The sequence below is a fragment of the Sparus aurata genome, chromosome 13, assembly GCF_900880675.1.
Source record: "Sparus aurata chromosome 13, fSpaAur1.1, whole genome shotgun sequence".
In the NCBI taxonomy this organism is placed as follows: domain Eukaryota; kingdom Metazoa; phylum Chordata; class Actinopteri; order Spariformes; family Sparidae; genus Sparus; species Sparus aurata.
The window spans coordinates 33,046,408-33,069,368 of NC_044199.1; the positions used below are offsets into that span (position 1 = coordinate 33,046,408).

Genomic DNA, 22,961 nt, shown 5'->3' on the forward strand with positions numbered 1-22,961 from the left:
TATTTAAATGAAATGTGCGTCACGTGGGGTACAGTTTTGTGTAAAGAATGTTGATATAAGATATGAAACATAACCGTTCACTGCTGCCGATCAGATGGGAGAAAGGACTGGCTCAATTCAGCAGCAGTATTGGCGCTTCTGGTCTGCTGCTTTGATCAACTGTTTTGATTTTGTATTTTCTAAAAAAGTAATCAGTATTGTATTAGACTCGATGTAAGTAACATTTCCATCACGTAATTTCTGCATTAATTCGCAAGGTTTTCATAATTAATCTCTCAACATCTGTCTCAACCGCTGCCACTGTGTGGGGCAGCTACCTGACTTGCCACTGTGCATGTGTATCTCTTTGTCTGTGTGTGTGTGTGTGTGTGTGTGTTAAAGATGGAAATTAGCACCTGCCACCCGCCAAATGTGGGTGAATTTGTGTGCTGGCGGGTGAACTGAATCAGTTTAGCAACTGTGGCGGGTTCATTCCAGTCAGATCTGATTCAATTAATCTTAATGATCGATATCTTGGTCAGGGCATAACAGTGTGCTTTCCACATCCCTAGAGTTAGATCCGGTCAAATTATATGTTTGTGATTGGCAAAAGTGTCATTTGGACTTCAGAATTCCAACACTACTAAAACGGCCATAAGCGGTCAATTTGACCGCCAGATTTTAAACTCTATAATCTCTCATGTAAATACCCAATTGAGTGATGAATGCCTTCGTTGTGTCATGATATTTTTTTAATAAACGAAAAAACACCAAAATGTACATTTTAACAAGTTTAATTAGACGTTTATCAACATTCATTTCATTGCATTGCACATTTTAACCCTCTGGCCTTGTTCGTTTTTACTACCCTCTCAGCTTGTTCGTGGCCAAAAATGGCCACCAACAGACTGAGTCTGTAATTTTTGGGATTTTGTATGTTTTTTGATGCTTTTACTGCATAATATGTTTAATTAACATCAGTTCTTGTCATAAGTACAAAAAATTAATTCATTTTTAATTTTTTAACCCCTCAAATGCCAATTTGTTTGCACAATGCGCTTGTTGGAAAACTACCACAAAAATGATCACTGCCTATCTTCTCAGTGCTACCGGTTTATCTTGTATTATCAATAACACAGTCTGAGATATGTAACTGATTAACACCAACATTGATTATTATGCATTGTTATTTTTGTGCAGGGAAGGCAAAGTAGAAAAAACTCCCTCTCAGCTTGTTCGTGGCCAAAAGTGTCCACCTCCTGTTTACATTTTCAAAATGCTATAAAACTAATATATATATTGAAAAAAATCCAATTTTTTTTACCAGTTTTTTAAATTTGCATCAGTCCTTGTCATGAAAACTAAAATTTCATTCAAATTCAGAATTTTAACCCTTTAAATGCCTATTAGATAACATAATGCTGATGATTTGTAAGGGAGAATAGCATTAAATCAGCATGTTTTTACAAAATAATACATGCTACCTAAATTATTCTTTAACCATCATTGCAGCTTAATGTGTGTCAATAATAAGCAATATCAATGATTTTTATGCTTCATTAGTTTTTTGGTCAGTGATAGAAAAACATAAAAACTCCCTCTCAGCTTGTTCGTGGCCAAAAGAGTCCACTTCATGTTTACATTTCTAAAATGCTATAAAACTAATACATATATAAAAATAATTCCACTTTTTTCCCCCAGTTTTTTAAATTTGCATCAGTCCTGGTCATGAGAACTAAAATTTCATATAAATTCTGAATTTTAACCCTTTAAATGCCTATTAGATAACATAATTCTGATGATTTATAAGGGAGAATAGCATTAAATCACCATGTTTTTACAAAATAATACATGCTACCTGAATTATTCTTTAACCATCATTGCAGCTAAATGGTTGTCAATAATAAGCAGTATCAATGATTTTTTATGCTTCATTAGTTGTTTGTGCAGTGGCAGAAAAAACATAAAAACTCCCTCTTAGCTTATGCATGGCCAAAAGTGTCCACCTCCTGTTTGCTTACAAAATGCTATATACAAGCACTTTATACTGAAAATATTTGCTCCTTTTTTCAAATTTGACATCAGTCCTGATCATGAAATCCAAAATTTTAATCAATTCCAGAATTAACTGGGTCGTTTTCCCATGTAAATCTCCATGCTCCAGGCATAGGAGGTTGCCACATCACAGGTGAACCAGATTTTAATGCCATACTGTGCAGGCTTGTTGGGAATATATTGTAGATGTCAGTGGTGTGCATGGGGGGTCGGGCAGTGGCCTAATTGTTGGAAAATGCACACTAAAGTGCCCTCTTGGGTGCCAAAATGCTTGCTAAAGTGCCCTCTTGGGAGCCAAAACGCGCGCTGAAGCACCATCTTGGGAGCCAAAACGCGCGTTGAAGCGCCCTCTTGGGAGCCAAAAAGTGCGTTAAAGTGCCCTCTTGATTGGCAAAACACAACAAACTGCCCCCTTGGCTGGTTAAAACATGATAAACTGCCCTCTTGGGTGACAAAATCAGGCACTAAAGTGCCCTCCTCAGAGCCAAAACGAGCGCTACTGTGCCCTCTTCAGTCGCAAGAACTTGCTGTATGTGCCCTTTTTTTGCCTTTCGCCTCTGCCTTTCAAAAGGTCTGTGCACGCAACTGGTCGAAGTCCACAATGACCTATGAATGCAACATGCTGCTCGTCAACACACACACATCAACCCCTGGATTAAATAAGAGGGGGAGGCAAGCAACCCACTTTTCCCACAGGGTGCGAAATGCAGCGAGTTTATCATTCCTGAAGCGTCCTGGGTGGGAGAGCCTGTCATCAAAGCAGATGTTAGCGCTGATCTGAGTGAAGCTGTAGAGGGGCATCGTGGCACAAAACGTGGCCCGTCCTGTCTTGGCATCCCACATGCCACGTGTTGCTTCATGTCTTGAGCGGTAGACGCCAGCCAGAATCAGAATCCCAATGTAGACTCTCATCTCCACTTCATCCACATTCTTCCAATCCTCACACCTTCGCCTCCCATGCAGGTTTGTGTTGGTGCACAGCAGCTGAATGATCTCCTCCGTAATAAAATGGTCAAAGGCAGACCTCAGGTTGCTGATATGGGCAACTGCATACAGGGTGGGCCCAGGGGTGAAACCAGTGGATACTGGATTGTGGTGCAGGGTCTCTTCAGCAGTGGGAAACCACATTATTTTCCCATGACGAGACATCCACTCACCCGCCAGCCCCTCTGTCTCTGCCATCAGCTGATCGGCCTCCATCACTGTGTCTGTACTGTCCTCTTCCCCTGAGGAAGAGGAATCAGGCACTGGCTGGAAGTCGTCATCAGTGGTGTTGCTGTCATCCTCTGAGGAAGGTGTCCCATCATCTTCAGGAGAGGACGTGTCCTCATCTTGGGTAGAAGATTTCTCCTCCTCAACCGCAGAAGATTTCTCTCCATCTTTACTCTCTGAGCCAATCACATACTCAAGTGCTTCAGTCAGGGCATATGACCTTCTCGCCATCCTACAGATAAAGAAGGATCTGGGAGCTGATAGGCTCACTTATAGCATTAGTACTGACTGCACCTGCAAAAACTCCAGGACAGATTTATAAACAGTGTCAGACTTTGTTTTTGTTTCCCCAGAAGCCAGAGGTCAAGATGACCTGTGATCCTTTTTTTTGGAGAGCAGCTATTTGAGAATGTAAAGGCTATTGTGTAGTTGTGTGTGGCATTTTTTTATGAAAAGATCAAAGTTACAGGTGTTTTCAACCTGTGCATCACAGCCAGGTTTGCCTTGGAAACTCAAAGCTCAATAACCTGTACCAAGAGTAATTCACCAAAACTTGTATGGTATGATACACTGTAATTTATGTCACTTTATCTTGCTAATACTAATTTTTTTTTTCATGCACAAACACACATCATTACCTGACATCCTTAGGATCACACCTATGTCAAAATTGTGTCATTCATTTGCTCCATTGGAGTGCAGGAAGCCATCATACGCCCCTAGTGGAAACTAAGAATATTAACTGAAATTGCTCCCTTGCCCAAAAATGGACAAATGACACAATCTGGTAAAAAACATTAAAAACTAAAATTTTCAAGTGTTGAGTTTAGAATGAAAGCCATTTTACCTAAATTATATGATTTTATACTGTAAATCACAAGGAATTAAAAAATGTGGTTTTAATGGGTTTCAATTGGCCAAAAGTGTCCACGATAGAGCCATAAGGTACAATTGTAGATACACAGTATAATATTAACATATTTAAAGAGCAGGTTTTGAAAATTGAAAGATCAGCCAAAAATCCAGACCCTTGGGAAATATCATTCCATATGCATTAACACAGCTAAAATGATCAACAAAAAGGAAGTGAGGTAGACACAAATGGCCAGCATAGAGTCCAGAGGGTTAATAGAGAAAACTCAGAACAAGAAAATTAACAATTAAAAGTAGGCTAACTTATTTGATTATGAAACATTTTATTTTAACACTTAATAATATAAAACAATAATATTAATCGAAAAATCTGTAAACGAGCTTATCTAACAAACAAAGAGCTGTTGTGATCACTGGTCACAGTCTGCAGATTACCTCCGCTCTCCTCACAGTTACCACACACGGGCTTGTGGCATTTCAAGTGTCCGACGTTTGGTTCCGTTTGCAGCTCTTCCGGACCGGCACTGTCTCCGTCTCCGTGTCTGCTGCTGCTGCAGTGGTTGCTTCCGCTGCTGCCCACCTTGTGCCGACTGCGGCGGCCGCTTTCCCCTCCATGTATTCTGCCCTCAGCTCCTCTGCCAGCTGCTGCAGGACTTTCCTCCGGGCTCTCCTGCTGCTGGTTCTCCTTGAATAACATGCGGGCATTGATCCCAGCCAGGTCGAGGATGTTATAGAAGACCACCACTGGACGTCTTTCGTACCGCCTCTGACGGTGTACGCCCTCGGCATTTGGACCGGGACGTCCACGCCGTACTTGGTGGTGTTGTAGTACATCACAGACTCTGGTTTTGCCTTCGCCCCACTAATAATAATTAATTTAATTTATTAATAATTTTTGCCTCAAATTTACTTTCCGCCAAATGTTGGCCATTTGATCTCTCTGCTTTTCGTTAGTGTTATATTTTCTCTTGATATTTTCCTCGATTCCTTATATACACAACAATATTTAGCCACGAATTGAGCCAGCCCTTGCTGTCAAATGGTGAATAATCTACTCTGTTGGGTTCACATATTTGTAAATCTGATTCTGATGGAGTCAGTGCCTCACCAGCCATGAACCTCACCGCACGTCACTGCTCCTTCTTGTGTGCAGTGCTCCTTTGGATTTTGGTGATATCACAGTGTGTGTGACTGCCACACGTGTCTGGGTGAACTGTTTTTCTTTAAGTCATTTTTGTTGAGTCCCCTTCCCCCTTCACTAGCTCTTTCCCCCAGCATGAATGCCAATTTTATGAGAATATATAATATCAATAAAGTATTTTTGAAAAACTGTGAACCACGTGTCTTGCCTGCCGAGTGAAACGAACCCGTGTTTTTGATCATTGTAAAATAATTCCTTGGGTGCAATTCCCAAGGTGGTGTTGTTTTAAAATGTATGTGCTAGCAAAATATATTTTTCAGTGGCCAAAATCTCCCATTGCTCTTTCACAGCATAAATATGAAACATGTCATTGAATGGGAGGGCAGAGAGTAGGAATGCACATCCTACATCAATATTGGTTTTTGTTATTACTGTCACACTTTGTGCCTGTGTTATTTTTATTGAATTGTGATTTTTGAGACGTCATTGCTCTGAAATAACTGTATATCACTCAGGAATGTGAATGTTTTGTCTGTGTTAAATTGGCTAATTGAATGATGGGATACAGTATCCCATTGGTGGAAGTGTGCAATTACAATCTGGCCCTCAGGTAGTGAGGATAACATTTTTCTCTCTATCATTAAAGTTACCCATCCCTGCCTTAGACCCTCGATTCGGGTGAGGAAAAACTTCACATGTTGATGGAAAAAAAGACCCTTTTAACAGGGTAAAAAAATAAAACGATGGAAGAAACCTCAGGAAGAGCAGTTTTGTACAGTTTTGTATGTCATCAGCAGCACCTTATAGTCTGATCTTAGATGTACTGGGAGACAGTGCTGATTGGTGAGATTGGTGTAATATGATAAAATTTTCTTGTATGTGTTGAGACTCTAGCTGCAGCATTCTGAACCATCTGGAGACTTTTAGTGCTCTCAGGTGGCAGACCCGAAAATAAGGCATTGCAATAATCCAGCCTAGATGAAACAAAGTGATGTTTCTGGGCTTCCCTCTTCAAAGGTGTCGGCGTGTAGTTCGATAATAAAGGATACTGCGGAAGCAAGGCCAGGTGGAAAATAGAGCGATCTTTATTTAAACAAAATCTAATGCCTTGAGTCCGGTCAGAAGCGGCCGCGTTCTGATATTATCAAATCTCTTGGACAAAACAATGCCAAAATGCTTGTCCTCTGCTCCATTAAAACCCAAGCCTTTGCTCTTACGAGGTTTTTCTAAATGCCACGCCCGTTCCTTCTGTCAGGGCCGTTTTTAAGAGTCTCTCCTCAAAGTCACCCACTTCTTCTGATTTGTTCCCTTGCCAAATTACTTAACAGAAGAAAAAGGAGTTTGATCTGTGCCTAGTCATCTCTTATTATTTGGCATGCAGGTCTACCTTAGCTAAGCACTTAATCATCTGTTACATTTGACCCCTTACAGTTGGAAGCTACCTCCTGGACTTTTATTCACACAATGAAAATCAATTGGTCATGATTGAATTCAAACTAAGTGGGTCAGTCATGATTGAATCTAACTTAAGTAAGTCAGAATGTGTTGTCCTCCAGACACCTCAAAAGGCATGAATCAGGATCTCTGCATATGCGGTGGACAGTAAGGACCTAATTTTAGCTATATTGCGCAGGTGGTAGAAGGTGATCTTGGTAATTTCTTTGATGTGCTGATATAAAGAGAATATAGAATCAAAAGTAACACCTAGAGTCTTGACCGTTGAACTTTGAGAAATAACGCAGTTGTCGAGAGATACTCTCACCTGATCAACATGGTGTCTCTGTTTAGCGGGGATGATGACCAGCATCTCAGTTATATCCGAATTTAGGAGCAGGAAGTTTTCTAACATCCACTTCTTTACTGCATATAGGCAGGTCTCTAACTTCGTGATTTGAGATTTGTCATCAGCTTTTATGGGCACATACAGCTGAGTGTCGTCAGCATAGCAGTGGAAATGTATTCCATAACTCTGAATAATTCAGTCATTTTGTAATGGGGGGGGGGCCTAAAATAAAATTCTGCTTAGGGCCCCAATTTGGCCAGGGGCGGCCCTGCTGTTGAGTTAGTTATATTGACAATCTGCAGTCATGTAAAAATTATGTAGTACGAAGCAGAACTTCCCTGGAAGTTTTATTTTTTGACAGTCTTGTGATTGAATCTGAAATTCTTGATGTTGTGAATTTGTTACACAATCTCCATGTTCTTTTTTTTACTTCTGTGGAATTGAAGCGAAGGGAACAATAAAACCTATTAACCATATTAAGAAAGTTCCTCCTTCTAAAAACCATCAACACGCATGTCAAGAACACTTTATCCTGTCCAAAAATGTCAAATTAAAGAAAACAAAGTCTTGAAAAACATGCTGGTGTTTATTGATTAAAAATAGTGAGATCTGAATATCCCTCAGAATACAGCAATGCTAGTCATAGATTTAAAAAAAAAACACTGAGCCAAGACAGTATGATAGAGTAGATGGACTCTATTTTTATTGATACTTATTTTACATTCAGCTCATGAAAGAGTCATTTTTGCCAATTTGAAATGATGAGTTAAACATTTGTCAAAACATATTCCTACTACTGCTACTGATGCAACAACCAGAACTACTACGACTACTACTGAGGCATTTCAATTATTAACCTAAAAACATAATTTTTAGAAGAGTTATCCATCTGTTGAGGAGCAATTTCCTAAAATGGAGACAGACAAAGAGAATCAGATATAAAGATTGATGAGAGAAATCAGACGATATCATTTTATGACAATGTATTCACAAGAAAAAACAACACACAATCTTAAAATGTTTCTAATGTGACAAGTAACTCTTCTTACCTCAGCTGATGTTTATCTTGTTGCCGGCACCAATGGATCCTGAGTTTTGACCAACACTGACCCCAGAGACGTTTCCAATACTGGCACCATCTCCCAGTCCCCCTGATGAAATATGAGGATTGAGGAAAGGAGTAAAATGTTAACCACGGAAATTCAGATTGTTGGCAAAAACATGCTCTCGTCTGAATATCAGTAATGAATCTGAAATAAAGGGCTCATACCGACCCAGCAACATGAGGAATCACTCACCTTTGATGTCATACTGGTTTTCTGCTCCGATTTTGCCATCATTTGCTTCGCAGACGTTGACATCAGTGACGTTGCCCACAGACACATTTTTTCCAACACCACCTGTAAGTGTAGACGTTACAGAGATTTTATGAAATTGTCAAGTTAATTTGACAGAAAAATATAATCACACCAGCATTTACCATGTACACCACAGGGTTTGTCTCCACCAGGTTTCCCTGTGTTATTGCAATCATCAACTTCATTGCAGGAAGAATTTTGCGACATTGTTGCAGCTGAAGTCTGGACAGGCAGAGAGTCACTAAGAGGAAAGCAAAACAGTGATCGTCATAAGAATTGGTCACCACAAGATGAAGTACATCTGTTCTAGTCTAGTAGCTTAGCTTTGATATAAAATAGACAAATAAAAATGAGATAGAAAGATGCATTTTGTTGTATTTTAAAGAAAGCAGTTTACAGAGATGTGATGATGTCTTCAGCTTACCACAGGATTCAGTTGTTTGTCGTGAGCTGTGAGGTAAGCTTGTTGAATTTGGAAGAGACGACTCAGCTTTTATAAGCTGAACTTTGAGAATTCCACAGAGTTGAGGCGATGCACCTCAACTCTGTGGAATTGAGGTGCCCCGCCTCAATTCTTCAGAGTTGAGGCAAGTTCTGCCTCAGTTCCACAGAAATAACAAAGAACTGAGAGATTGAGTTACTTTGTAAAATTGTTGAAAAATAACTGCAGATTGTCATTATAACTGACCCAAGAGGGTAAATGCTCACCTTTGAAAGGATGTCTGGTCCTTTGGAGAAGTGTTGTCATATGAATTGGTTATGACAAAATGAAGTACATATCTCCAGTTATAATGACAATCTGCAGTCATGTTAAAATTCTGGAGTACGCAGCAGAGCTTCCCTGGAAGTCTAAGTTTTTGACAGTTTGTGAGGACACTGAACAAGTGGCAGCCTGTTGTAACTGCTGTCTTGTGATCTTATCTTTCCTTCTTGATGTTGAGAATGAGGCGAAGGAAACAATAAAACCTGTTAACCATATTTAGAAAGTTCCTCCTCCTAAAAACCATCAACACGCATGTCAAGAGCACTTATAAAGGCTGAGTCGTCTCTTCCAAATTCAACAAGCTCACCTGACAGCTCACGACAAACAACTGAATCCTGTGGTAAGCTGAAGACATCATCACATCACTGTAAACTGCCTTCTTTAAAATACAACAAAATGCATCTTTCTATCTCATTTTTATTTGTGCATTGTATATCGAAGCTAAGCTACTAGAATAGAATAGACGTACCTAATTTTTTCTTGAGCAATTCTTATGACGATCACTGTTTTGCTTTCCTCTTAGTGACTCTCTGCCTGTCCAGACTTCAGCTGCAACAATGTCGCAAATTGGTAACGTCAAGGATGTCAGTGCTGGCTGTAACGCAGGCAAAATTGGTGCAGATAATACCTATGATGTACAAGGTAAATGAAGGTGTGATTATATTTTTCTATCAGGTTAACTTGACAGTTTCATTAAATCTCTCTAATGACTACACTTACAGGTGGCGTTGGAAAAAATGCTTCTCTGGGCAACGTCACTGATGTCAACGTCTGCGGAGCAAATGATGGCAAAATCGGAGCAGAAAACCTGTATGACATCAAAGGTGAGTGATTCCTCATGTTGCTGGGTCGGTATGAGCCCTTTATTTAGATTCATTACTGATATTCAGACGAGAGCATCTTTATGCCAACAATCTGAGTTTCTGTGCTTAACATTTTACTCCTTTCCTCAATCCTCATATTTCATCAGGGGGACTGGGAGATGATGCCAGTATTGGAAACGTCTCTGGGGTCAGTGTTGGTCAAAACTCAGGATCCATTGGTGCCGGCAACAAGATAAACATCAGCTGAGGTAAGAAGAGTTACTTGTCACATTAGACACATTTAAAGATTGTCTGTTGTTTTTTCCTGTGAATGCATCGTCACAAAATGATATCGTCTGATTCCTCTCATCAATCTTTGTATTTGATTCTCTTTGTCTTTCTCCCTTTAAGGAAATTTCCCCTCAACAGATGGAGAACTCTGGAGAATAGTAGTAGTAGAAGTAGTATTTGGTGTTGTCTCAGTAGCAGTAGTATGAATATGTTTAAGCAAATGTTTAACTCATGAAAGGGTCATTTTTGCCAATTTGAAATCATGAGCTGAATGTAAAATAAGTATCAATACAAATAAAGTCCATCTACTCTAACATACTGTCTTGGCTCAATGTTTTTTTACATTTCTGACTGACATTGACTGTATTCTGCGGGATATTCAGTACAAGTATCAAATAAAATATGAATGTTATTTATTTTTGTCAAGAACAGTTTGGTTATCAAAAAGAAATTATTCCAGAAATTAACTTAAAAAGACTCACTATAATTTGATCACATGCTGGTTAAAAGTTTAAAAATGTATTTTTTGTAACACGTTACTTTGCTTATTACACTAAATATCTTCAAGTAAATACAGTACACTTATTCATACAAACCTTCTCAAGCTGTTGTCCAATTCTACAACTATTCCTGACTTAAATCTTATTGTTCAAACCAGTGAGGAACGGATTTTGGTCCCATGGGGGCATGTTTTGTCACGTTCCTGAAATTATATTGCACTAAATGACTTTGATTTGAATTAAATCAATCTTTATTTGTATGGCGCTTTTCACACAGAAAAGTAGCTCAAAGTGCCTTACAGAGATTAAAAACAACAACAGAAAAAAGGTAACAGCAAATAAAATCAAGAGAAGAAAATTAAAAGAGACATGGCTAGGCAGCGAGACCTGAGGTGCGGAGGAAGCTACGTTTGGGGGGCCAACCACACTAAGAGAGATCACGGTCCAAGTCCACAAGGAGCGCCGCCACAGAGACCACCCCAACCCGGGCAGACAGGAGGACCCACACCAAGGTGCAGAGCCCTCCAGCCACATGGGCTGTAACCGTCCATGGGACAGCACCCCCAGCAGCCAGACCAGAGACAACTCCCAGTCTGGCAGGCCCCCATGAGGAAACACTGGAGATTAAAAACTGACAGACTGAAACAGTAAAACAGTAAAATAAAGCAAAAAGCATATAGGCTAAAAAACGTGAGCGATTAAAACAGTAAAAAAGGGATAAAAGATACAAGTGCTCTGATCAGCACAGCATAAAAGGAATTAAAAGGAATTTAAAAATCAATTAAAAGCCTATATATATATATATATATATATATATATATATATATATATATATATATATATATATATATATATATATATATATATAATTGCCTGAAAATTACATGGATGATTCCTGACTATGCTTTTTGCAAGTACAATTAATTATGACTATTTTGTTTTTATTATGTGTGTTTTATCAAAATTTATAGCACCTGTGGTCTTCCCGGGTCAATTTGACCCGGCCACATATAGTGGTGCAATGGTTCACACTAGTGGACTTTCCAGCACAATGAACATACACACACACACACTGACCTCTGACACACACACACACACACACACACACACACACACAATAACCTCTGATGATCTCTAAGCCACAGATGTGTAAACAAATTCATCACACACACACTTCAAAGCTACAGATCTGTAAACTTGATTTGACAGCAACTTCTGATCTACCTACATGGGGCCACACGCACACACACACACACACACACACACACACACATTGTGCATTGAGCTTTGATATGCCTTCCTCCAATTGGGGACAAGATATCAATAAACAAAAAAACTGAGTTCACACCATCCTTGGTCGGACATTTTCCATTTCACTCTGAGACAGCAAAATGAACAGGAATTACACGAGAGCCCAGGTTCTTGATCTAATTTTAGCACTGAGGAGGTGGAGGGAAATGAAGAAGAAGTTGCAGAAGAAGAGGAGGAAGTCTCAGAGGAAGACAACTTCACATAAAATGAAGAGGATTTTGTTCCAACTGATGAGGAGGAATCCAATGATGAAGAGGAGCCTCCAGAAGTTGAAAACCTTTTCATATCCAAAGATGGAAATATTATGTGGTCCTCCATTCCTCCATGTGACCGACGACGTCTGTTGGGTGCAGAGAAGGAGAGGAGCCCCCGAGGGCCAACAAGGTATGCAGTGTCCCGCGCTGATAGCATAAGGTCAACATTTGAGTTGTTCATGTCAGATGAAATTCAAAAAATAGTGCAGCCTGTGGCATGCTCAGTCTGGGAGGGCAATTTTTCGTGCCACCATATCACTGAAAAAATTTCACATAATATCCAGAGTTATTCGTTTTGATGATCGCGACACCAGACAGGCACGCCGTGCCAGAGACAAACTTGCTGCCATACGACAGGTGTGGGATCAATGGGTGTCTCGTCTGCAGCTCATGTTTAATCCCGGCACTGATGTAACAGTTGACGAGCGCCTGGTCCCATTCAGGGGTCGATGTGGGTTCAAACAATACATACCAAGCAAACCTGGCAAGTACGGCCTAAAAATCTTGGTAGCCTGCGATGCCCAGACCAGCTACACCTGGAACATGCAAATGTACACAGGCAAACCTGTGGATGGCCAGCCAGAAAAAAATCAGGGCCGGCGTGTGGTTCTCGAGGTGACAGAGGGTCTTCGGGGTCACACCATCACATGTGATAACTTTTTCACATCCTATGGCCTTGGCCAGGAGCTGCTGAGGAGGAAGCTGGCCATGGTGGGAACTGTGAGGAAGAACAAGCCAGGTGACACACATGCTCTTGTCTCCTACTGCCCCAAAAAGAGGAAGAATGGGCCTCTCATGAGCACTCTGCATCGGGACACTGCAGTTAGCGCCATGGAGGACAAAAAGCCCCAGATCATCCTCGACTTTAACAGGAACAAGGGGGGAGTTGACAACCTTGACAAGGTATTGCACTTTTTCCATGTAATATCTATTCATTCAGGTCAATGCATTGCATTCTTTTGTAAGAAAATAAGAATACATTTTTGACTGATTTGTTGTTTGTTACTTTTGCTGCAGGTCACCAGTGTATACAGCTGCAAAAGAATGACAGCCCGTTGGCCCCTGATAATATTCTATAACATGCTTGATGTGTCTGCATACAACTCCTTTGTGCTGTGGAGAGAGATGGAACCAAGCTGGAACCAGGGGAAGTGCAACAGGAGGAGGCTGTTCCTTGAGGATCAAGGAACCAATCACTGCCCACCAATCAGAGCCCACCACCACCTTAAGAAACAAGCGGATTTATACCTGCAGCAGCGCGAGCTAGACCGGGATTTTGCCGGCGGTTCAGTCCCGTTCTGTTCTGTTCTGTGCATCTAAACTGACTGTTGTGGATTAATGAGATTAAACGAGTCCGGACCGAGTCTGTTCAGGTCTTAGAAGATCCGGAGACGCGCGGACAACAAAGTGGAATCGGAATCTGTGGATGTTCGTGTGTAGCTAGCCGCTAGCCGCTAGCTACACAGCCCACCTCCCGAGGCGCCGGACCGGACGCACCGGCACGTCCAAAACCGGACATAGGGTAAATAATGTCCGCCACACTTTTTCGCGAACATTGCCGTCACGTTGGCTTTATGTCTGGTGCAGGAAGAAACAGTAAAAACGGGCTTTTGTCACGAAAGTGTCCAAGCAGCAAGTTTGGTTGTTGAGGAACAGGAAGTTGTGGGAGGGACGTAGGCGGATGAATGACAGGCAACGACGGTCGGTGTAGAGACAGCGATATTGAGAGTTGAGAGATTTGTGACATTTGGCGTGTTTGGAGTGTATAGTTAGTGTGTTATGTAGTGTTTGGTGTAGTGTGTTTAGTGTGTAGTGGAGTCGGTTTTTTGTTTAATGAGTCAAAGCAATGAGGAGAAGCTGAATGAGCATTGCCTGCATTTAAATGTAAATAGTTACATATTACTTTGTACATTTTTAAAATGTATGCACATATTTAGCAAACAACAATTTATATTTGCATTATAAGTGATAAAATATGGTTTGTTAAACATATTTGTGGTTTTCACAGTAAAAAAATCAAACTTTTTCTACTCAGATTTTATGTTTTTGGGGGGATTTTAGGTCCATTGTGTTAATACAGTATGTCAAAATAAAAAAATAACTGTACAGTCACACATGTGAGGTTGTGCTGAAAATAATGACACCAAGTAAATAGTTTTTAAGGTGAAATATAATGGCAAAATCAAAAATAGTCAAAAACGGCCAATTATATCCTGGAATATCGGATTTCACAACAAACCTAAATATCCCTGACGTCCCACCTTCAAACACAGCCTCATTTGGCCATCCATGAAAAAGCTCCTTGACCTCCCACTTTTCTATAGGAATACATTTTTCTTACGGGCACTGCACTAGTCATCCAAAAGGAAGAGGTGCCGATTCTGCACGGGTGACAACAAAACCAGCACCACGTGCCAAAAATGCAATGCACATATTTGCAAAACTCATAGTATCACAACCTGCATGCAAGTGAAGACACACACACACACACACACACACATACGCACGCACACACACACACTCGCACGCACACACGCATGCACACACGTACGCACACACTGTTTCTCTGTTCATTGAATTTTTGTTGAGTTGAAAACAGTTTTCTGGATGTTTTGGAATAAATGTTGTGCTTTGCAAATCATTTTTGTTTGTTCTCTCTTATTCATAAATACAATTGCAGTCAATTTTGACCTGTTAATTGTTAATTGCATCAGTTAATGTTTGACATATGTCAGTGGTTATCCAAAATAACTAATAATTTCTGCTTATTGTATTCAAAAACATGGTATAATTTCATGTAAATGAGGTTTATTGTTCATAAATTAAGCATAATAAAAAGTATAAGACGTCTAAAAGAAGTTCAAACTATGTTGTAATGAGTTGGAATGAAGTTGGTTAAAAATATGTAACACAGAATGGTTTGGTCATTTTACACTTTATGCTTTATTGTTGGAGCCATTTTTTAGTTCATTTTCTTGCTCATTTAAATATGAGAAATGTCACCATCTGGTGTTGACCAGTGGTGATACTGAAAGACCTTTATAATCAGGCCACTAAGTACACGCAGGTGTGCAACAGTGAATGCCAGGAGAGCACACAGTATTTTTACTGCTTTGCTCTGCTCTGATTTGTTTTTGATTCTCGATAATTATCGAAACAATATAGAACGCTATTTTTGGATATCAATCGATCGATGGATATTAGTGTACCTTTGTTCAGTTTTACCTTTAGTTAATTCAATTTATTAGATGCACGTCAGAGCTCAGAGCCAACACATGCACGCACTCAAACAACCCACTCATAACCAAAAGGATGGACTACAATCAACTTCAACAAACCAAGTAAGTGCAATAACAAAAGGAAACTTGAAGCACGTAAGAAGAACTCTTGATGGCATAAAGGCTTTAGCTAAGTACCAAGTAAGAAAGCTATTGACCTAACATTTATAAACAGTCGAACTAGACGGGTCAATTTGACCCGGGAGGACAACCAGTCTGACTATTTGCTGCCATTAAATAAACTTAAAAGGTTTTAAAACAATATCATGGCTAAACTTTGACATATACCAGTCTTTGATAATATATCAACATATGTGCCTCTGATTCTAACTATAGTCAAAATAATCCATAATTCCTACTTATTTTACTCTAAAATTAGGTATAATTTCAAGGAAATGAGCTCCATCATACCATACATTACAAAAATATATGTACAATGTGTGGTAATGTGTTGGAAACAAGTGGACTAAAAGGTGTAACAGAATTGTGTTATCATTTTATACTTCATGCTTTATAAAACAGTCAAACAAGACCGGGTCAATCTGACCCGGGAGGACAACAGGTGTGACTATATGCTCCCATTGAAAAAAATGAAATGGTCTAAAAAACATTTCCTGACTAAACTTTGACATATACCAGTCTGTGATATTCCATGTACTTTGTTGCCTGTGATCATGACTAAAGTGAAAATAATTCAGAATTTCTACCTTTCTTTACTCAAAAATTAGGTATAACTTTATGTAAATGAGGTCTATCATACCATAAATAACAAAAATAAGTATAAAATATATTAGATATATGTTCACTAAAAAGCTGAAACTAAAAAATTTGGTGATCACTTTATACCTCATGAGTTATTAGCAGTCAGAACAGACCGGGTCAATTTGACCCAGAGGACAAAAGCTGCGTAGTAAATGGGAGGACAACACGAGGGTTAAAAAACTCAACAGTCTCCTAGACTCTGAGGTTCTCTGGCAGGCTGTTCCATAGTCGGGCCCATAATAACTGAAAGCCGCCTCAAGATATAGGCCCAAGGCCTAGTAATGTTGCATGTCTGTCTTCAAATATTTCATAGTGCTTCAGTCATTTTCTAATCTAAAGAAGCCATATGGATGTTCAGTAATTGTTATGAACATAAATGTGAAGCACAATAAACAGTGTCATTCATTTTCAAAATTACTTTGTAATGGTGTTTATTTTGCACATGTATGTTATATATACCCGTATTTAACTTAATGTATTGTAAAATTAACATTTTGGCCAACAACCCTCCTCCGAGATTCAATTTTGGCCCTCTACTGGGAAAATGTGGGCACCCTGACCTCGAGGATCTATGATATATAAAAAAGGGCAATATATTGTATTATTTGGCTGTTTCTGAAATACAAGGTTAATTCATTTGTCACTTTACCACCGCTTGAAAACGTTAAATTTAAACTCCTTTGGGCTGCATAGGAGACAAACAGTAGAAAAGAAAAAAACTACACACAAACACACACACAGTTTACTTCAGATGCCATTAGCTGCTGAGATAAGTGATGGACAGAAAAAAGTTGCGTTCAGTCCAGAGCTGAGCAGAGCAAATACAGTCAGCAGCCAGCATCCTGGTGAACTCCACTGCAGACATAAACTCAACACTGCGCTTTATACTTCCTCCATCTATTCGTCTTCCTCTCTCAACATCATGTGCTGTCCTCTGCTTCTTCTCTCTATTCTTCATTTGAGTGCACAGGCGAGGCAGCTTCTTGCTTTTAAGTTCTTTCTTCTTTCTTTCTGTACGTAGTTACTACCTTAATACATCAAACTACTGTCCTCTTACACAACCTCACAAAGCAGTCTGGTCACCAGTCTATAAGCTGGTTTGTCTGGGCCAGCTTGGCTCCAGGGGGACATTATTACAACAGTTCAAAATCAAGTCATGAAGAGGTCACAGAATGACAGTAGGCTGGATTGAGAGCAAAAATGTGTTATAATATTATGGCGCTTTAGTTTTGTCACAAACTGAAAAGGTAATGTAACCACAAAGCTTTACAAGTAAGTAAAAGTAAACTTAATTTAACAACATTAATAATAAATCAACAAAACAAAACCTGCACCACAGAAAAACCCTCTAAATGATGAAAAACGCTCTAAATGATCCCACACATCCACCACAAATCCTCTTTAAATTAACAACATCCCTCACAGAAGTAAACTGCATCATTCTGCAAGCTTTGTACTTGAACTGTGCATTATACTTTTGTGCATACTCCAAATCAACACTTTAAAATATGGCAAGTGAGGCTGAAACATGAAAAGGCTGGACCAAGAGAGACATAGTTAAAAGCAGAGTTGTACTGAATGTTAAACGTGTTTGCTCGTGCTGATAAGCTCATTTGGTGGGGGGTTCCATGTAGCGAGGCTTTGTCATCTCGACAGCTGTCCTATTTAATAAACACACGATGAAAACCCTAAAATGAAACCTGACTAATGGCTTATTGGCTAATTATTCTCAGCTCCACAAATGTTAATATTAAAGGGATATTCCAGTGTAAGTTTAATCCATGGTCTAACACACCGTGAAACTGTGTTAGACTCCCTCTCGAGAGATCAAGTTAGCAGACCGCTAATTTACGGAGTTTTATCAACCTCAGAAACGACCGCACGACAACAACACACTGCAGTAAATGGATCCAAATATAAACCGCCACCAAAAAGTCACAAATTGTACTGTTGCTGAAGTTTGGTGCTGTTCTGAGCATTATTTGTGGCTTTTTGGTGGCTGTTTATATTTGGATCCATTTACTGCAGTATATTGTTGCCGTGCGGTCGTTTCTGTAAATTAGCGGTCTGCTAACTTGATCTCTCTAGAGGGAGTCTAACACAGTTTCACAGTGATTTAGACCATGGATTAAACTTACACTGGAATATCCCTTTATAGCAATCCTCTGAAAACTGCTGCATTCTTTTTGAAAATGATCTTTTAAAGCCTTCCAGCATTTATTTTGGCCCCAGTTCTTAGCTCACTTGTTACCTCTGGGTGACAAACTTGTTGTGGCTGCTCTCTGTCATCTTCACCTTCTGGCTTTGCTACTGGAAATGTTCTGATGCAACTCTGTTCATAAAATACTCTCACACCCTTTTGGATTCTGTGGAAATGAGGGTAGAGCTGAGTCAATACCTGTTTGTGACCTCCTTATTCATCACACACATGATCACCTGTACAGGATACCTGACACAGCACAGTACTGATTTTTCAGATGAATGGCTTTCAATGAGATGTCTTATTCAAATGTTTAACAACAAATTGATACATGAAACGAGACTCCAGGGGTCCGTTTCACAAAGCAGGTTCAACAAACTCTGAGTCTAACCCTGAACTCTGAGTTGATCTACTCTGAGATAGGAAACTCTGAGTTTTCGGTTCCAGAACAGCAGATTTGAGTTAGTTTGATCAACTCGGAGTAGTTTAACCTGGAGTTAAGCACGTGCACCACAAGTATAAAAAGACAGCATCTATGGAGCCCTGATTCAACGAGTCACCATGGCAACGGGGAAGAGGAGGGCTACGTTTTTCACCCCACTGGAATTGGAAATATTAATGCGCTCATACGGTGAGTTTGAGCACGTTTTTAGAAGGAAGTGTAAAACCGCTGCAGCAGCAAAAGAGAAGGAGACGGCGTGGGAGAACATTGGCGCTCGGGTCAATGCGTAATTTTAAATGTAGTCCTTTAATCACAATAATATTACAGGGGGAAACTGCTTGAGTGGTAGCCTATTAATTTATTTAATTTAGGTGCAACCCTGGCTGAGAAGCGCACTTGGCTGCAGCTTAAGTTGAAACATAAAAACATTGTTCAAACAGGTAAGACCTCGGCATAATCTCATGGGGGTACCTCATTTTGGTCATGTTTTACATTGTAAATATTAAGTGGCTGTTTGACTGTACAGTTGTTTTCTCCCCAACATAATGCTGTTTTCACACACATAAATGTCTTCTCATCTATATCATGTTCTGTTAAATAATTAAGCCTATTTAAACTAACACAGACTTCTACTCAGCCAACAGAAAGAAAGCAGATGCCCATAGAACGGGTGGTGGCCCAGCACCGCCACCTCTAACGGAGGCAGAGGAGCTGAAAATGATAAAGATGGGTAGTAGCCGTTTCAGGGCGAGGCACACTTTTCTGACCGCTCTGCATACAGTTGCCTTGCTCAAGTGCTCTGCATCTCCGACGTTGTATAAAAAACTCCCATTTGCAAAAAAAAAACGCAGCGCAACACACAATATCTGCTGGGATGTGAGAGCATGACTTCGGTTGGTAATGTTGGAAATGTAAGGACGGATTAGGTTGTGTATGTAAATGATGGACTGTGACGTGAAACGGTTCCGCTCAAAAAGATAACTGTCTGGAAATGCAAGAACATCTATGTACGGTCTGATAATCATCTCCCGACGAATATTTAATTCTCTGCGCAGTAATGCTGCACCTTCATCCACGGGATCATTATCAAAAGGACATGCCATGGTAGTGAAAATAGTCGCCACCTAATATAACTTCTAATGTAGCCCTACTGACTGATTTTTGCAATGATTTTCTCAAAAAACTGACGGCAGAACTATACTACGCCAAAACTCGCCTGCTGACTGAATGAATGAGGAAATCAAATAGCGTGTGTGGCTGAAAGAGGGCGGAGACAGAGAGAAACTCAAGGTTTGTTGAGAAAAACCTGGTCCCGACCAGGTTAGTTTCACAGAGTATGTTACCGTGGTAACTGACCGAGAGCTTAAGTTACCTCTCTCTGTGAAACAGGCTAGAGTTACCCCTCTTTCTCTGGTTTGAGTTACCTCCCTTTGTGAAACAGAAAACTCAGAGTTTCCCTCATTTCAGGGTTAACAGACTCAGAGTTTTCACTAAACCTGCTTTGTGAAACGGACCCCAGCAGAAAGAAACTGGAGAACAGATGCAGCAGTGACACGTCAAGTAGTAGACTTTGTTTCATCAAGGCAGCATTTGCCGCAGAGCAGCACATGGAGGGTCGGCGGCCCTTTGGATATCCAACCTTTCCATCAGTCTGGCAGTGAAGAGCGGCTCTGGAGGAAAGTCGGCCTGTAACCCAAGAAGAGCAGCAGTCGGCTGTTCAAGAGGGACTGCATCAATCGAACAGGGTGGTGTGTTTTTATCGGGGAAACTACAGGTTACATAAAGCTTGATTTACTTGCTTGTGACGTGTCAATGTGCATTATGCCAATAGATGCATTTGCGTAGTTGATGACACCACCTGTTGAGCTGAGCTATCAGCTATCCTTGGACTCCTGCTAACTAGCCACATGCTACTAGCTCTTTCCACCCGACATCACATCTGATAAATGCTGGTTCAGTCGGTTGGAACAAAATCAAAACAGTTGAAGCTCATACATCAGACTGGACCCACAAAAATGGAAACCTCCCCAAACCTAGTTTGTTGTAGTGATTGGAACGGCAGTTCTTTTTACTGTACTGAATCTCTAGAATCCATTAATTAAAATGATTCGTTCAAAAGATTCGTTCACCAAATCGTTCAGTGCTCTCCAACTCCCTGAACTGATAAGCAGCCAAACGATCCGTCATTCAGTTCATTAACCAGCCCTGAGGTTCATGTTCACTTGCTGAGGGACGGTGCGTTCATGGATTATAGTACACAATCATTCGCGGGAGACGCAGCGCTGCTTTGAGTGGTAACGTTATACATGCACTAAAATTATCACACGGTGAAAGTGTCCTCTGTGCACAGTAAAATCACTTAACATGATGCTACACAGGTGTTAGCAACACAGCGCTAATTTTAGCAGTATGGTTACTGAACGTGAATCAACTCCACTGCCCTGAGTGAGTGAGTGACACAGCACCACTTTCAGAACAGAACGTGAATCACGTCCTCAGCGACGCGAATCATGAGTGAGTGAAAGCGCGAACGTGAGTCATGTCCTCGCTTACTCGTTCACGAACGACCTGTTGAGGGCGTGAATCACGTTCGCGCTGTCACTGAATCAGCGTGAATGTGAATCACGTTCGCGAACGTGATTCAGGTCCTTAGCAGGTCGTTCGCGAACGTGAGTGACTTTTACTGTACAGTAAAATCACTAAAGATGATGCTACACGGATGTTAGCAACACAGCGCTAATTTTAGCAGTACGGTTACTGAACGTGAATCAACTCCTTTGCCCTGAGTGAGTGAGTGAGTGACACAGCGCCACTTTCAGCACAGTACGTGAACGAGAATCACGTCCTCAGCGACAGTTCTGTGTGCAGTAGGTTCGCGAATCATGAACGAATCACAGCGCAAACGTGAATCACATCCTCACAGTTCTCTGTGTGAGTCGCGGCAGTTCCACTCCCGGCCGGCCTGCTCGCAGCTGAGCTCAACTGAACTGAGAAAGAAACGAATCAGTTCATGAAGTGATTCCATTCACTTCGTTCACTCAAAAGATTCATTCGTTCGAACAACACGTTCGCGACCGACACAACACTAGTTTGTTGTCCTTATTGTATGCCTGCTTGTGCTAACGTCACCGTTAGCATGGGGCACACTGTTCACATCGTGACATTAGCAAACCACTTGCCCACAAGATGCCATTCATGCTGTCTGCCCCTCTATCTGACATGGTAGAAACGGGGATTCCGCCATGAAGACAACACTTCTCCAAAGGACCACACACTTTTCAAAGGTGAGCATTACCCTGTCGAGCTGGTTATAATGACAATCTGCAGTTATGTAAAACTTCTGGAGTACGCAGCAGAGCTTCCCTGGAAGTTTTAGTTTTTGACAGGTTGTGAGGACACTGAACAAGTGGCAGCCTGTTGTAACTGCTGTCTTGTGACATTAACTGAAATTCTTGATTTTGAGAATTTGTTACACAATCTCCACGTTATTTTTTACTTCTGTGGAATTGAGGCAAAGTGAACAATAAAACCTGTTAACCATATTTAGAAAGTTCCTCCTAAAAACCATCAACACGCATGTCAAGAGCACTTATAAAGGCTGAGTCGTCTCTTACAAATTCAACAAGCTCACCTGACAGCTCACGACAAACAACTGAATCCTGTGGTAAGCTGAAGACATCATCACATCTCTGTTAACTGCCTCCTTTAAAATACAACAAAATGCATCTTTCTATCTCATTTTTATTCGTGCATTTTATATCGAAGCTAAGCTACTAGACAAGAACAGATGTACTTCATTTTGTCTTGAGCGATTGTTATGACGATCACTGTTTTGCTTTCCTCTTAGTGACTCTCTGCCTGTCCAGACTTCAGCTGCAACAATGTCGCAAATTGCTAACGTCAAGGATGTCAGTGCTGGCTGTAACGCAGGCAAAATTGGTGCAGATAATACCTAT

The 22,961-nt window shown here is 40.5% G+C and overlaps 1 long non-coding RNA gene across 4 annotated transcripts; it reads right to left on the minus strand.

Annotated features, from left to right (window-relative positions):
* Nucleotides 1-7,719: 7,719 nt before the first annotated feature.
* LOC115593916 (uncharacterized) lies at nucleotides 7,720-22,550 on the minus strand. 4 transcript variants are annotated; one of them, XR_003986375.1, is made up of 6 exons: nucleotides 22,536-22,550; nucleotides 8,826-9,367; nucleotides 8,524-8,642; nucleotides 8,342-8,443; nucleotides 8,093-8,194; nucleotides 7,720-7,950 (listed from the first exon to the last, which is right to left on the minus strand). It is a non-coding gene; the product is annotated as an uncharacterized LOC115593916 (long non-coding RNA). The 4 variants fall into 4 exon arrangements; XR_003986374.1 differs by lacking the exon at nucleotides 22,536-22,550 and having other exon boundaries at nucleotides 8,826-8,995; nucleotides 9,110-9,124; XR_003986373.1 differs by lacking the exon at nucleotides 22,536-22,550 and having other exon boundaries at nucleotides 8,826-9,025; nucleotides 9,110-9,124.
* Between the last annotated feature and the right edge of the window lie 411 nt (nucleotides 22,551-22,961).